Here is a 16,298-nt window from a genome sequence, read left to right as displayed (position 1 = left end):
CTGGATAACAAGGGCTCAGCCAAGCATTTGCTTCCTGTGATCTCTTCCGTTAACACATCCTAAGACTGTGCTCACTTTTCTGTTAAAAAATCACATTATACTATTGAGCTTGTGTTTAACTTTACTAACAAAATTTTAAGTTTTTAAATTTTTTGAAATATACTCCAGCCAAATTTTATTTATTTTGTTATTTGTGAAAGATTTTATTTATTTTTAGGAGGGAGGATGAGAGGGAGTGAAACACCAATGTGCAAGAGAATCATTGATCAGTTGCCCTTGCACACCCCCATCCCCCCCTCCCCCCCCTCCCCACCCCCACTGGGGTCCTGGCCTACAGCCCAGGCATGTGCCCTGACTGGGAATTGAACTGGTGACCTTTCTGCTTGCAGGCCAACACTCAACCCATGAAGCCACAGAAGCCAGGTCACCGAGTTTTTATTGTGTCACATATGAGCACTTAAATTTTTAAATCTAAGCATAGAACTTTACATGGATTCCATTTAAATTACAACTCAGCAGTTCCCATTCTGGGAGTTGCATTCTGATGATATGGCATAAAATTGTGTCTCCAAAGAGTCATTCCATTCAACAACAGACCACTTGCAAATAGAGGAAGCAGAACAATTTTAGTTAGCATTGTAGTTTCTTCTACTACTATGAATTCTGTTGTGTGTTCTGTTGTTTCTAGGATTCCTTCTTTGAGAATGGCCTTTCAGTTGGGAAGCATTGATTTGAAAGGAACTGAAGCGTGTAGCTGGGAAGCCCTGGCTGGTGTAGCTCAGTGGATTGAGCACAGGGCCTGCAAACCCAAGGGTTGCTGGTTCGATTCCCAGTTACAGTCTGGGTTTCCAGTGGGGAACATGTGAGAAACAACCACATATTGATGTTTCTCTCCTTCTCTTTCTCCTTCCCTTCCTTTCTTTAAAAAAAAAAAAAGTGCAGCAGGGAAGATTAAAGCATAAATATGGGAAGCAAATTACAACATGAGCTCATTGCAAACAGAGTAACTATTCCTCCATGAAGGAAGCAAGCTCTGAGCATTGCACAGATGTGGGTGTGGCTTAGCAAGCGAGGCCTCTGGGCTGACCGCACCATGAGACAAGTGTGTGCACACACCCATGGCTGCAGTGTTCAAAACTGGAACTGCTCCAGAAAGTGCAGGACATCTGAATGTCGTAAAGAGTTAGGATTTGAGGTGCTAAACACGATAGATCGGGATTAGCTGGCTGGTTCTCTCTGGGTTAGCAGAAAAAGAGCTTAGGCTCAGGCAGACCTGGCTTTGTCCAGTCACACCACTTGCTGCTGGGCATAGAGTTGTTTCTGAGGAATAAGAGAATGTGTATGAAGCACCCAGCACATTGGTACAAAAGGAGGGCTCGCTGACCACCAGCGAGTGAGTCCCTTGTGAGTCCATGCCACCCAACTCTGGGAGCCACAGCTGCTGCCGTGTGCCGGAGGGGTGGCCTCCCCCCTTGCCAGTCTCTGGGCCTTGTCTAGGGAGGCCCAGTGTGATGCGATGGAGGCTCCATTCCTTTGACCAGCTGCCATAAAAGCTCCAAAAAGCTTGGCAGTGTCTGTAATTGGCTTTCAGCAATTTTTGTTTTGTTTTTAAACACATTATCAAATATTTTTGTGGAACCACCCTTCCTCTTTTCTGCTGGGTGTTCTCCAGAGGCTGCTGAGTCTGTGTAGCTGGGAGCAGGACTTCCACGGCAGATGGCACGTGTGCATTCTGTCCCCGTGGTTCACCAGCTCGCTGTCGGGGTTGTCCTGGATTTTCAGCTTTCCTCTCTCTAAATATAGCCCACACCCCTGGTTTCTGTGTTATTTGGAGCATTGAAGAAGACACAGACACAGGACTTGGCATGGTGCGTGGCAGGAAGTAGCCCAGTGCGTGGCAGATGCCTCCTCTCCCACTCCGAGGGGCTACGGTGCTTTGCATGGAGCATGGACCCTGGAGGGGCAGGGCGGGTGGAAGGTTAGGTGTGACCGGCCTCAGTAGGGAAGACTTGTCAATTTGGAAACAGGAATATTCTGTAGCTGAGTGAAAACGCAGCTTTTTTTGTTTAGCCACCAACACCCACAGTTCTGAGTTAATCTTGCATTTTAGAATTCGGCCAGACCCTGGTGCTTTCCTCCCTTCATTCCCCCCAACCCTGTGGTATTGCAAGACGCTTGTGTGTCCTCAGGTGGAGAAACGGAGTTTCGAGAAGCCTTTGAGGCTCCCCTGTGCAGGACGCTTCATCATGGACTTCCCGGGACTGCTGAGATGCGGCGTCCTTTTCCCCCACTGGGAAAACACTCACATTCTTAAAGAACACTGAGAAAACACAGGGAAGTCGATGGCTGTGTGGTCGCTCTGTGCCGTCTGTCTCCTCCTTGGGGACCAGGACTAATTTGGACCATCTGGTGCCCCAGATAAGGAGCCCCTCCCCCCCACTGGTTCACAGGTGTGCTCAGTCAGTAGAATGGCAGGGAGCTGGAGGGCTCTTCTGCGGTCTAGAATATTCTGAAGAGCAGAAAGAAAGAAATTATTTATAATTCCATCACTCATACTTTAAGAGTTAGTATTTCCCCTTCTAAACTTTTTTCCACGTCAGTGTGTGCCTGTGGCTGCACACAGTTCTGTGCCTTGCTTTTTCCACATGATACATCCTCAGAAGCAGCCACTCCACTGCATGCCAGATGAGGACATGCGGCTCTCTCTCCAGCACGTCCCCGGTTAGCCTCCTGTACCCTCCACTTTAAAAGCAGCAACAAGTTGAAACGTGAAGCTATCCACGTCTTCCTGGAGAAGGCAGTTTCTGGAATGAGGTCATTGTTGTTCTGGGTATTGCGGAAGGACCTGAAACCCAGCGCAGCTCCAGCAGGACTCTGTAACCAGTCGGGGCGGCGGCTCCCAGCCCTGCGTTCCTTGTCTCTTAAACAGGACGGGCTGTCCAGGGGGCAGTTGTGGGCGGGTGGGGGAGGGTCTCCAGCCCGTGCTGCTGCGGGCTCGGGGCTCCCACTCCGGAACTGTGTGTTGGTTTTGAGCTCTCGGCTGCCGTCACATGTGGGGTTTTGGTGGGAGAGAAGTCTATTGCCCAATAATCACTCTGGCTTGAAGATGCTGACTCCGAGACTTACAAGTAGCTGACTTCAGCGTTCTCTGTCAGTCTTTCTCACCCTCGGCCCTGCAGCCCATCTTACAAGGGGACCATGCGGTTGTGGTTTGTCTTCAGAAGCGGGCAGAGGCAGAGCCAGGCCAGAATTGGTGGGAAGTCTTGGAGCAGCTCCTTCCGCTTCTCTGTGGTCTTTTTGTCTGTCAGCGGCTTATGCTCTTCCCCTCAGTTCCCCCACCAGGAGCCAGGACTGAGGGTGAAATGCGAGCAATCACAGGTTTGTGGTGTGTTACATGTCATAAAAGTTAGTGGCGAGGCCGATCAAACTAAGGTCTGGAAGCAGTTGAACACCCATGTTATTTGTGATACCGTCATGGGATGCGTGTGCAGTCGGGGCGGTGGTTTCTCCTTCTGGTTCCTGGAGGCAGCGTAACGTAGAGAGTGGTTCTGGCCGCGGACTGTTCCTGTGTGTGCAGAGGCAGCTTTAGGGGGCCATCCTGACGGTTCCTATGCTTCTGAGTCTCATAAAGTGCTGACCCTTCAGAGTCCCTTTGCTAATAGAATATGGGGAGTAGGACATGGTTTGTTAATTTGTTTTTACTGTAATAAAAGATTATTGCGTCAACTTTGTTGTTCTTTTCTGGTTTCTGTGCCCAAAGAGTGAATTTCCTGGGATTGGAGTTACCCCTTTATGGTAAACTTGAAATCAGTCTCAACCTGATGCTTTCAGCAGTCTCTGTACTTCAGATGACTGCACTGGGGTACAGTGAGCAATTTGCTAATGGTCAGCTTACTTCTTGGGGTTCGCATACTGAGACAGTTAGATTAAATAGGATATAGAATTTGTAGCAGAACCTTTTAGGTCATGTGACTGTGAGATCCCCAAAGTACATCTAAATAAATTCTCATGTATTTTACTTCATCTAACAGGTGGCTTGACCAGTTTGTCCATATACACACAACATATTGTAGATCCTTTAATGTGTGACAGGTAATTAGAGGTCGAGGCATCTGCAGTTCTCCCCCAAACATAAACACATGGAGAATGACACGGTGACACTAGTGCTGTCAATCCTAGTGGCCAGAGCCAGCTCCTGAGCACAAGTTCTGGGTCTGGGCTGATGGTTCCCAGAAGGCTTTGCAAGGTTCTGCTAAACCTCTCCAGTTAGAAGTGCCTCCTTCTTGACATTATGGCCTAGCCCTGGACTTCCCGATTCTTACCAGATGGAACCCTTCCTGTGGCAACCGCTACCCAGATATGTTTTTAAAAAAGTACTTTTCCCCGTATTTATAGCATTGTCTTCAGAAATGCAACTTTCACACTCCGCGAGCAGCCTAGTGGTGATTCCCGAGGCCGTGGGCACAGCTGTCCCTTGTGTTACCCCATCACAAGGTGCCTGTTTCATAGCTGGCTTCTTACAGGTCTGTCCTGGACAGGGTTCCACGACAAGGGCCTCCAAATGCACCTTTGGAGTGACCCAAGATTTGGCATATTTGATTTCCCAGGAAAGCAGCCTCTTAGTGGGAATGGCTGCCCCTGTGTGCCTCAGATGGGAGAGCCTAGAAAATTCTTCAGGTGTTTTTCACATACATTAATCTCTGCTCAGTTTGTTCAAGGTTGTGAGGTGCTATTTATAAACATAAGGATGCAACGTACACATGCAGAGTCCGGCAGAAGTAAGGCCTGCTTGAGTGTGGTTGGGAGGGTAATGATATGGGTGTAATCATGTATAGTTTAACTTGAACATTTCACCTAAAATGACACATGGTGTGATTGAGTGTGATGTTGCTATATTACAGAAATACATGCTTATGATTTTGCAGTAAAAAGGGGCATTATTTGTGCTGGACCCTGTATATATATATATTTTCCCCTTGGTAAAGGGCCCCTCTACCTCAAAGACATGTCCTATACAGCAGCTTCCCAAACCTGGTGTTACTAAGTCCTAACTGTGCACATCTCAGCGAAGGCGTGAGAGTCATATTCCACTTTGGAACAGTGAGAATACAATGGCTCTGAGAACAGAAGTTGTTACGGGATTCTTCAATAACTATGATTATAAGGGATGATACACCCATAATTAATAAAGATACTTCCACCAGACCATTTACCAGAATGGCTGAGGACCAGTGCACCCTCGGGTCTGGGTTCTGAACCTGGCAGTGCCCTCTCCTGCCTCGTGGACCCTCTGTGACAGGTTTTTTTTTATCTGTCAGATACTCCAGAGGGTCATTGTGAGCATCAAATAGGGTCCTACTGTAAAATTCCTTGCACACCACCTCCCCACCAGGGGCATTGAGTAAATGTTATTACCTGCCCACCCCTTTCCTGGAAGAACATTTTCATACACACAGATAAGCCTCAGGGGTATTCATGGCATCAAAACATGTTGGTTTCAGAAGTTTTCAGTGGGTATCTCATGGTCAGGAATTCTCTAACAATTCCATCTGTGTCCAGACGTTGTTTAAGTTCAACTGAAAGGCAAAAAGGAACCAAAATGTAGGGTCTAGTTGTGTAAGGAAATAGTGCGCCTTTCAGACCAGTTGCATGAACCAGTGAGCAGGGCTGCTGAGATCCGCATTCAGCTAACTTTTACAGCCCATCCTTAGAGAAAGCTCTTTGGAAAAACTAAAGCTTAGTGGGTATCTAATCTTAGTGCAGCTACAGATAGGGAAACAGTCTCTCACTGAGCGTCATTTTGTGCCAGGGCATTTGCTGTTCTCTCGTTCAGTAGGAGCTCATGGGGCAGGCCTGGTGTGCCAGGTGCGTGCTGGATGCCTTGGGGGCAGGGTTGGAGTTGCTTGGGGTCTAGAATTAATTTCTAAATTTTCATAGCCCCTGGCATTTTCCTCTTTAAGAAACTTCTTCCTTCACCATCCAGATCTATATGAAATCTTAAAGGACAAGACGGCGTGCTGGGAAGCCACCTGGAGAACCTGCGTTGTTCCACGCTCTAAGCCTGGCTCTGGGAATGGAGCTTTCTTGCTGCCCGTGCTCACTGCTCAGATCTCGTTTTCAGAAACACCTTATGCAACAATTCAGCAGTGATGGGGAGAACGGAGTCATCTCAGCATTGGGTCGCGCCTCCTGCCCTTCTCCCTCGACTTGCAGAGGGAAGTGTGCCGACAGGAGACCCTGTGATGCAGACTCTGTGTGCTTTGAACTTCAGGCCTGGTTCTTAAGGTTGTGAAGTTTGGCTTGTGAAGGAAATAATGAAATTTCAAAAGCACAGGAAACTTCACAGGAAGACCATGTGAAAGTTATGCATAGATAGAATAACATGTTAGAAAATTTTCGTTTTTAGTTAAATTGAAAACTATGGGAGACCTCTGGTAACTAAAAGAGTTATTCCTAAGGTCCCTTTGGTTCCATTCCTTGGGCGTTGAGCTGTCACTTTGAGTTTGGTCTTGATTTTGGAAACGGTGACACAACTGATTACAGTCTCAGTGCCTCTGGCTGGCAAGGCAGGGTTGGATGGAGCCCTGTGATCCTTTGGGTGTGTGTGTCCCTGACTGAGAACTCCACCCAGGTCCAGCTGCTCCCTGCTGTCTGGAAATGGCTTTGAGCTAGTCCACCTCAAAGTATCGATTCTTCTCACCAGGGCAACGTCCTGAGCCCAGCCTGTTGCCCTCTGACTGGAGGAGGGGGCCTTCTATTACCCCAGCCTGCAACTGCTACCCCGAAAAGTCTTGATCAGGTGACTCCACCATCTCCAAGCTAAAGAAGTACACCTCCTGCCTGGCGGGGTGGCTCAGCCGGATGGAGCATCGTCCCCTACACCAAAAGGCTGTGTGATCCCCAGTCAGGGCACATACAGGGGCTGCCAATCAATGTTTCTCTCTCTGTCTCTCCCCTCTTCCTTTCTCTCCAAAATCAATAGACACATCTTTAGGTGAGGATTAAAAAAATGGTTTTTTTTTGAAAAGAAGGAAATGTACTTCCCAGGTTGGCATGCTGTTTAGCCTCACTATGTTGATCTTTAGTGACCTAACAGGCAAATGTATTAGGTTGGCCAAAAAGTTCATTTGTTTTTTTCTGTAAGATGGCTCTGGTAGTGCTTAGTTGCCGTTAACTTCGTTAATGGCACGGAGTGTTTGAAACAATTTTGTTAGATTGTATTGTGACAACTGTCATGTCAGTGTGTATTTAAAAAAGAACTTATCAAAATTGGTGAATTTTTGTGTAGCCATTTTAATATTAAAGATGGAAGAAAATAAGCAACATTTTTGGCATATTATACTTTATTATTTTAAGAAAGGTAAAAATGCAACTGGAACACACACAAAAAAGATTTGTGCAGTGTGGAGAAGGGTCTGTGACTGATTGAACGTGTCAAAAGTGGTTTGCGAAGTTTCGTGCTAGAGACTTCTCTCTGGACAATGCTCTGTAGTAGGGTAGAGTAGTTAAAGTTGATAGTGACCAAATCGAGACATTAACTGAGAATAATCAATGTCATACCACATGGGAGATGGCTGACATGCTCAAAATATCCAAATGAATAAAGTTATTGGTGAAAATGAAAAATGTGTCTTTTATGGGAAAAAAATATATGGACTTTTTGGCCAGCCCAATAATAAAGCAAGGAGAATCTATTTAATGTCCTCTTTTTCTCCGGGGAAACAAACTGAGGCTAATTTGTTAGTATTTTGCATTCATCATGAGCAAGCACTGATAGTGGGATTATGTGCATCTCTTGCCTTGTGTAATACCACCAGTCACATACAGTGGGCCAACTGTGTAGTCCCTGCTTTGACTGTTTACATTTGGGGAAACTGAGGCCCAGAACCTAGACTAGAGGTCCTTGTGACACCTGATTATAGATTCAGGTGGGAAGAACTTGGCAAGTAAATAGTGACCTAATTTCCATCTACTTTCACCTATTTCTATTAGCTGAGACCCTTCCCAGATATCTGAATTACCAGTTCAGCCATCCCTGCTACCACCCCACCATTTAGGTCACATTTTCCAAGTCTTATCTAATAAGCGCTCTTTGTTTTGGTAAAAATTTTAGGAAGTGTTTAGTCTGTGTTTTCCTAAGTGAGTGTCTCTGGGTTATGTAAGAGTCCACCAGACACAGCGGACCAGGCAGAAGGACACGTGTGGAGTGAGGGCGAGGCGCCCGTCGTGCGATCATTGTCTGGGGAAGGCACGGAGTGTTCCTCTTAGTGTTCAGCAGGTGTCCGGCTGTCGCTGTCGATTATGCTGACCCCCGCTTTCTTCAAATGAAACTCTGTTAGCCTGTTTTAATTTATGAGACGCTCTTGACAGGATGATCTCATTCGTTGTTACTGTACTAGGAGATGGATGTGGCTGTTACTGATCTGACCCACGAGGGGGAGGCTGTGGCTGAGAGGACTGGCACGTTGGCCACACTCCTTACTGATGTTGGCCCCACGCCTTTACCCAAGAGAAGCCCACCTCCCCTAACCCCGGGGTTGGTGCTCTTTTCTGTGTGGCTGCTTCCTGCCATCTCGTGGCTTGGCTGGGCTCCTGGCAGCCAGGCCTCTGCGTGGCCCGCTCATGTGACATTCCAGACCGACTCTGTCCATTGAGACTGCCACACCAGGCTCTGAATGGCAGCCATCTGAGGGCGGAATATGGCAACTGCTGGCCAGCCACAACAACACGACAGTGTTCCAGGTTGAAAATAGCAACCCTCTCATCCTGTTGCTGCGACCAAGAGGGTATTGAATTCGCGTCTCTCCAGATGTGGCTGGCATTTCCCCGGAAGTGCCTGCCAGGCGGACTGGGCAGGTTTAGCCAAACTCAGATTGTTGATTTGAGGTACCTCTATTTCTTTTGGCTGCAGGCCTTCTGTTTTTCTGAGTCAGCACTCTCAGGTCCTGAGAGGACTGTGACTGGTATTACTCAGTTGTTTGCAGACTTCTCTGAACCCAGAAAGGTGAGTTCATTAAAGAACATGGGATTTTTTCCATCTTCCCTGCATTACCTTAATCTCACTAAGACTGATAGAGTCGGACCAGAGACCAAGTCCCTTCCTTGCTGCTCTCATGTGACATGCAGTGGTAATTAGAGGGACTTGGCAGCCGGGCAGTGGCATTGAGAAGTCAGGTGTAAGAGCAGAAGGGCAAAGCTATCCTTGGAGAGCACGCGATCGCCTTTGACAGTGAAGACATCTTTTAGCTAGTGCTGCCATCTCAGAAAGTGATGCTGAGGTTTGGAGGAGCTTAGCTGAGAGCCATGTCACCCTATTTGCGTAGTAGTGGTCATATTCTGCTGCTCAGATACATGCGGTTCAGCAGATGAAGGCAGAGGCTGAGGGGCTGCCTGTCGGGAAGCAGTATTGGTGGACCTTATCAGGGCTGGTTCATCGACTCTAAGCCAAGAACAGAGAAGCAGCTGTCCCTGAGACTAAAGATGCATTGTTATTCATATCTCTGAACTGTGTGAAATCTGAACACTATGCAAGAACAGTAGTGGGGTGTGAAGCCTCTGTTTGTCCATGACCACGTCCTGCTAAAAAGAAAAGTCTCAACCCTTCTTTCCTCCCGTTACTCTGAAATCTGTGGGTTTCTTGGATATGTGTTAAGAATTTGAAATATCTCAAAAAACACATTTGAATTCATAAGCATCAGTAATACTCCTGTGCATCTTCTAATTTCCTGCATTGGCTGTCTGACCCCAGGGCACCAGGATTGTCCTAATGGTGTTCATAGCTTCCCACAACCATCACCATATTCTGTGTGACTGACACCATTCACACAGAATGGGGGGACTGGACAAACAAAGCTGAAACACTGTCGTTAACTCAGATGGTGTAGGCTAATGAGGTGAGGCAAATGAGCAAATAAATACTGCATATCCATGTGATAAATGACTATATATTACACTTGCCCTCTTAATTAAGTCTTCTGTTCAGCTATAGGACATGCTCAGACCTCTCCAATCTTATATATTTTTTATTTTTATTTCATTTATTGGGATGACATTGGTTAATAAAATTATGTAAATTTATTTTTTAAATTATATTTCCTTTATTACGTTATTACAGCTGTCTTGATTTCCCCCCCTTCCAACCAGAACCGCCCACTCCCTCAGGCAATCCCCCCTCCTTTGTTCATGTCCATGGGTCATGCATAGGTTCTTTGGCTCATCCATTTCCTATACTGTACTTTACATCCCCATGGCTACTCTGTACCTACTAATTAGTACTTCATAATCCCCTCACCTCTTCGCCCATTCTCTCACACCCTCCTCCCATCTGGCAACCTCAAAGTGCTCTCCATATCCATGATTCTGTTTCTGTTCTTCTTGTTTGCTTAATTTGTTTTTTTGATCCAATAGTTGATAGATACGTATTTTTTGCCATTCTGTTATTCACAGGTTTGATCTTCTTTTTCTTTCTCCCTTTAACATTTCATATAGTAATGGTTTGGTGATGCTGAACTCCTTTAGTTTTTTCTTGGCTGGGAAACTTTCTATCTGCTCTTCGATTCTAAGTGACAGCTTTGCAGAGTCGAGTAATATTGACTGTAGGGCCCAGCTTTTCATTACTTTGAATATTTCCTACCAGTGCCTTCCAGCCTACAAAGTTTCTTTTGAGAAATCAGCTAACAGTCTTATGGGAACTCCTTTGTAGGTAACTAACTGCTTTTCTCTTGCTGTTTTTAAGATTCTTTATCTTTAAACTTTGGCATGTTAATTATGATGTGTCTTGGAGTGAACCTATTTGCATCCACCTTGTTTGGGACTCCCTGTGCTTCCTGGACTTACCTGGGTATTTCCTTCACCAAATTAGGGAAATTTTCTTTCATTATTTTTTAAAATAGATTTCCAGTTTCTTGCTCCCTCTCTTCTCCTTCTGGTACTGCTATGAGGAAAATGTTGGAATCTTTGAAGTTGACCCGTAGGCTGCTTCCACTATCCTTGTTTTGGGGGGTTCTCTTTGATTTTTGTTGTCTGATTGGTTGTTTTTTGCTTCCTTGTGTTCCAAATCATTGGTTTAATTTTCAGTTTCATCTACTCTACTGTTGTTACCCAGTAAATTGTCCTTTGTTTCAATTAGTGTATCCTTCTTTTCTGACTGGATCTTTTTTATGCTGCTGAGGCCCTCACTAAGTTCCCTGAGCATCCTTATAACCAGTGTTTTGAACTCTGCTTCTAACTGATTGTCTCCATTTTGTTTAGTTCTTTTTCTAGAGCTTTGATCTGTTCTTTCATTTGGGCCATATTTCTTTGTCACCTTGTTTTGGCAGCCTCCCTGTGTTTGTTTCTGTGTATTAGGTAGACCCCCTGTGAGTCCCTGTCTTGATAGTATAGCCTAATGTAGTAGGTGTCCTATAGGTTCCAGTGGCACAGCCTGTCCTATCACCTAACCTGGGTATTCGAGGTGTGCTTTTTAAAAAAATTTTTAAAAGATTTTATTTATTTTTAGAGAGGGAAGGGAGGGAAAAAGAGAGAGAAATATCAATGTGCTGTTGCTGGGGGCCATGGCCTACAACCCAGACATGTGCCCTGACTGGGAATTAAACCTCCGATGCTTTGGTTCGCAGCCCGTGCTCAATCCACTGAGCTACGCCAGCCAGGGCTCAAGGTGTGCTCTTTGTGTTGGCTGATTATACTCTCTTCTGGTAATTGAGCCTTGATTGATGTTGGCAGGTCAATGGGAGGAATTTACCCATGCCACTCAGCTGTAAGGACTGGCTGTGACCACTGACCACCAACCTTTGCCCTTTGTGGAGGATCAGCTGTGCAGAGACAGAGTGTTGGTGCTCTGATGTGGTCTCTGGCTGTCCACTTGGTGCACAGGCTCTGTGGTTTCCTAGGAGGTGCAGGCCAAGGCAGTCTCCACCTGTGTTCTGCCCAGGGCCACCATGCATGAACTAGAAAGCAGTCTGAGGTGGCTGCTACTTGTGCTGGGCTTAGAGATTCCCAGATGAAGCCAAGCTGTGAATCCAGGCTAGCTGCTACTAATGCCAGGCCTGAGGCCACTTAGCAAGAAGTATGGGGGTGCTGAGGGCTCACTGAGGCCAGCTGTTGCTTGTTTGAGAGGATTTAGGAAGTTGTGAAACACGAGCCAAGATGAACCACTCATATGGAAAAGTCATGGTTAATAGTTTGGATGGGCCCATAATTTGGGTGGAATGGAGTCTCAGGGGCTCTCCAGGGTAGGGCAAACAGTGTAAGCCAGGATGATGGAGTCTCAGATATGGCACCCCCTCCTGGCTTTGTGGCAAGAGAGCTCAGAAAAGGGACAATGGCCTCTGCCTGCCTTTCTGTCTTGGACAAAGCTGTCTCCCAGCTGTTGTCTTGATGCCAGACACTTCAGTTCCTCCCCATATGTCACTGGTGTCCTTCAATCTGCTACCCTGGTGCTGGAGCTCAGAGGGAGAGAGTCTGAGTAAATCTGTATGTGAGTTCTTTAAGAGGAACTGCTTGGGACACTGGAAGTTTCTTCCTCTGGCTCATTCCCCTCTGCTTTTTGCAGCCAGAAGTTATAGGGACTTATCCTCCCGGCACTGGAACCCTGGGCTGGAAGCCTGGTGTCAGGCTGGGACTCCTTGCTCCCGAGATATGCCCTCCAAATTTTTATGCACTAAATGTAGATGTGGAACCAGCCCATTCTGTGTCTCTACCCCTCCTACCAGTCTGGATGAAAGTGGTTTCTTTAATTTTATAGTTGTCAGACTTCCATTCAACTCTATTTTTGATGGTTCTGAGTGATGGTTGTTCTATATTTTCATTGCAATTTTGATGTGGTTGTTCGAGGAGGTGAGCCATGTTTATCTATGCTGCCATCTTGACTGGAGGTCCCCCACATATATAGATTTCAAGTGTACAGATGTATAATACAATACTGTATTGTGTGTTCACCATCCAAAGTCAAGTCTCCTTCCATCACCATTTACTCCCCTTTTTACCCTCTCCTACCTTTCCCCAGCCTTCTTTCTCTCTAGTAATCATTACACTGTTGATTACTCATACTGTTGTGTATGAGTTTTTCTTTTTTTGGCATAATCCCTTCTCCTAGACCACCTTCTTATACCATACAGAAGAATAAACTAAGAATGAATTAAAAATGTTAAGACTCAAAACCATAACAATTTTAGAAAAAAACATAGGCAGTAGAATCTTGGATAGTTTGGACACTTTTCATGACAATATTTTTTCTGATATATCTCCTTGGGCAAGGGAAACAAAAGGAAAAATAAATTTTTATTTAGTTTGACTAAATAGACTAAAATGCTTTTGCACAGCAAGGGAAACCATCATGAAAATGAAAAAACAACCACTGACTGGATCTCTTCAATATTAAAAAAAAATAGAAAAAGAACAGAAGAGACACCCTCAGTGCACCCCCATCACTGCCAGCTCCTCTCTCCTCCATAGTCACAGCCATATTTCTCAGCATATGTATCTACACCGTCTTCCTCTGTCACCTCCCACTCAGCCCTCAACCTCTGTCTGGTTTGGAGCCAGCCCTGTGATTCCACCAACACAGGTCTTCCCGGGTCCCCAGTGGTCTCGCCCCGCTACATCCGATAACCTCTTTGAGCCTCATCTTGACTTTTCAGCAACAGTTGACACAGTTGACCGTGCCCACCCACCTCAGAATGGTCACAACTTTGCAGTCTCTTTTGCGGACTCTTCTCCTCTGGCAACCTGTTCAATGCCGGGGTTGTCCCAGGCATGGCCTAGTCCTCCTCTCCCCAGAACCCACAGCCTCTGTCACCCACATGCTGCTCAGACTTGCTCCCAAGCTTCCTTTAGCCACGGGCCGTCTTGACATCTCCACTTGGTTGTCTTCAATGCACCTCAGCCTCAGGAAGTCTCAAACTGGTCTCATGATCTTTTTCCCAGCCATGGTTCACTTCCGATTTTTCCATCTCCACTTTTCATCCGGTTGTGCAAGGTAGAAACCCAGGAGTCACCCTTTCTCCTACCTCTTCCTCAGCTTCTATATCCCTCATGCCACCACGTCTCTCATTTTGAAATTTGTCTCTCCTCTGTATCTGCTACCCACATCCAGTCTCTCTGCTCTTCCCAGTGCAAAGGGATTGTTTCACAACAAAAATATACACATGTTCAGCACCTTTTAGAGGCTGTGAGTGGTTTGGAACAGTCCGAGCCTGCAGTGCAGAGTTGGGGCAGTGGGCGTGGGCAGGTGAACAGGTGTGAGATGTAGCCTGGAACCTCGGACAGTGGGAGGCCTCGCATGTTGTACACGGAGCATAAATATGGAAGGGATGCTTCAAGTGTTGAGGGGCCATTGGAGGGTTTTAAGGGAGAGTGGTTTTTTACAACATTCTGGGTCACCTTGAATGCTTATCCTACATGTTCCTTTAATTTTTGTCACTTAATCATGATTGGGTTATACTGGAGAGGCAGTTTGTGTAATGGTTAGGAGTATGGGCGCCAGGGCCAAACAATTGTGGTTCAAATCCCAGCCCTGACTCCTGCCTGCTGTGTGACTTTGGATAAATTACTTGACCTTCCTATACCTTATTTTTCTTATTTGGAAAAATTAAGGTAATAATTATACCACCACATAGGGTTATTGGGAGGACTAATGAGGTCATCCAAGTAAATGCTTAAATCTTACATTTCTCTGTTGTACATTTACAGAGGATTTCCCCAATCCTGTAAGATAGACAAGGCACTATCCCTCTTTTATTAAGGGAACTGGGCCACTGCCCAGAGCAGCGAGTAGGTAGCCGGGATTGCACAGTAGCACCCATTCTGAAAGGAAGTCCCCAGCGGCGCAGTTCTGTGGAGTTTCAAGTAGAGTGACGAGCACAGGATGGAGTTGGTCAGAGGAGTTGTTCTGCACAGCCGCGTTCAGGGTTGGTATTTAGCCTGAGGCCTGCTGTGCCTTCTTGGTGGGAGGAGCCCGCCTCAGCTGGCAGGTTCTCTGGTCCTCCCGTCAGTAACTCATCCTTGGCAAGTAGTGCAGTGTTTACAGTGTGTGGCTTCTCTCTTGCCCCTGGCGGTTTATTTAGTTTCTGCTTAGCTTGGAGCTAGGCTAAGATCCCTTAATAGGGAACAGGGAGCAAACATGTCCTATGCATTTCAGAAAGCTCTGTTTTCTACTGTTTTGGAACCAAAGCCAGTGCATGGAAGGGGAGGATAAAGTGGGAGGGGCACATTCCCCCAGGGACCAGGCAGAGATACCCTGAGGACACAGCAGCAGAGACACTCAGGATGAGAGGGACGAGAGGGCCTGTTATGTAACACTGACTTGCTTGTCAACAAGAACTGGGAACAGCACTTCTGAGGAGGGAGTTCCCCTTCCTGTGCAGAAGTCCCAGACAGAAAGGCCAAACCCTTTGCGAGCCTTTGCTTGTGTGTGCCTTTGGCCGCAGAGGTCAGCTGTGTCTGGCTTTGGTTCTGCAGGGAGATTTGGGTGTAAGTACCAGGATGTGTGTGATGTGAGGCTGCTCCCTGCTGTGTCCACAGACGCAGAGAGGTGTCCAAACATCTGCCTGATGCAGAGGAGGGCAGGGCTGTGGGATCCACTCCCAGTTGCCCTGGCTCAGCAGATTCTCTGGGCCTGAGTCCCATCGACCCCCCCCCCCCCCCCCCCGTGACTGAAAGCACAGAAAGCTCTGAGTTGGTTTCCTGCTCTTTTTAACATGGTATTTGGAGCTCGGCGGGCTGGCCCAGGGGCTCACCCAGAGGTGTCCGGAGCACAGACAGGACCTGACTTCCAGTGACAGGGAAATATCCCAAATGAGCAAAGGCTTTCCAGGGCACACCTCTTCTCTTTCGTTTTCTCTTAACCACTTCCTGTTTACACGCCTGGCTGGGGTTCTCAAAGGGGAAGAGAAAGCGAGGAGGGGGAGACTCTGGGGCAGACAGAGGGCTGTGATTGAAGAGGATGCGGGAAGCTGAGGGAGAGGGAGGGGTGCTGTGAGGAGAGCAGGACACAACTGAGAGGCAGGAAACGATGAAAGAGGAAGTGATGGTGTGTGAGTGAGAAAGGCGGAGGGAGACTGAATGTGAGAAGATGAAGGGAAGCATCCCGCCTGTCTCAGGAACTGAGCTCAGTCCTGCCCTCCACCAGCCGGAGTAGACACTCAGAGGGGCAGAGGCTCCTGCTGAGGGGAGCCACAGCGCATCTGGAGCTGGATGGGAACTGTTTTTGGACAGGTGTGGAGAGGCGATCTGTGCCCCACAGGTCACATAGCCCTGCCCCAGACATCCCCCTGTCCCCATGCTGCTGAGGGCCAGGTTCG

At 47.0% G+C, this 16,298-nt stretch overlaps 1 protein-coding gene across 1 annotated transcript in view; it reads left to right on the top strand.

The window, feature by feature from the left end:
- Positions 1–16,298, top strand: part of ITGB5 (integrin subunit beta 5) — a 114,041-nt gene that overhangs the window by 81,093 nt on the left and 16,650 nt on the right. The gene's annotated exons all lie outside the window — the stretch shown is intronic.

Source organism: Phyllostomus discolor, chromosome 2 (genome assembly GCF_004126475.2).
Source record: "Phyllostomus discolor isolate MPI-MPIP mPhyDis1 chromosome 2, mPhyDis1.pri.v3, whole genome shotgun sequence".
NCBI lineage: Eukaryota > Metazoa > Chordata > Mammalia > Chiroptera > Phyllostomidae > Phyllostomus > Phyllostomus discolor.
The sequence above is the reverse complement of the archived record's forward strand: the minus strand, read 5'-3'. Positions and strand labels throughout refer to the sequence as shown.